The following is an 885-nucleotide window of genomic DNA, read 5'->3' as shown; positions in this document are numbered from 1 at the left end:
CCAGCTCTCCTCGTATCAGCAAAAAATGAAGAAAAGATGCTGTTTTGGTGAATGTGCAATAATTAGCGGTCTTATGATTATGAGGACAATTACTGTATGTTATATGGATTGTGTGAATGATTTCTTGTCCATTTATTCTGTGCTTCTTAGAGAAAATGGCATATAAAAAATGTAACATGTCTAAGTACTTAACAAATAAAGCTTTCACAGATGGATGTCTCTTTCATTCGTGCTGCTTTTAAACAGGAAGGAAATAATCTTTTATTTTCTGTTTACATTTATGCATTGAGCAGCTGCTTTTAACCACATTTATAATTACTGAAAGATTATTAACGATTAAATAATTTGATCTCTGATGTGTTAAACTATTAACACTTTAAAATAAGAAGCATTAGCAAAAAAGCATCATGAACTAACATTCATGTTTGGTCAAACATTTTTGTAAAACTTGACTTTATTGGAAATGCTAATGTATTATGAGCAAACATGAGTTAATAATGAACAATATTTAGTAGCGTTAACTTCGGGGAAATAAATGCTGTAAAAAATAAACTGCTCGTTGGTACAAGCATTGTTAACAAAGACCTTACTGTAGTTACTGTACTATTCAACTGAGTTATTTTAACAGGTTAATATATATTAATTAAAAATATATTCACTAGAATAAAGAGGCTGTTTTGCTCATTATTAGTTCATGATATCTCACTGATTAATGTTAACACACAGAACATTAACAGGTTACAGTGAGGTCTGGATTATAATTATTAATGTTTTAAAAAGCAGATTGCTCATTGATGATGTTATAAAGCTAGGTTAATGTTACTAAATATACTACTGTTCATTGTTAATAACACAACTTGAAACTTAATATATTTGAACATTTAC

Source organism: Sinocyclocheilus grahami, unplaced genomic scaffold, assembly GCF_001515645.1.
Source record: "Sinocyclocheilus grahami isolate Dianchi unplaced genomic scaffold, SAMN03320097.WGS_v1.1 scaffold4307.1, whole genome shotgun sequence".
Taxonomy (NCBI): Eukaryota; Metazoa; Chordata; class Actinopteri; order Cypriniformes; family Cyprinidae; genus Sinocyclocheilus; species Sinocyclocheilus grahami.
This window is presented reverse-complemented; position numbering follows the sequence as displayed.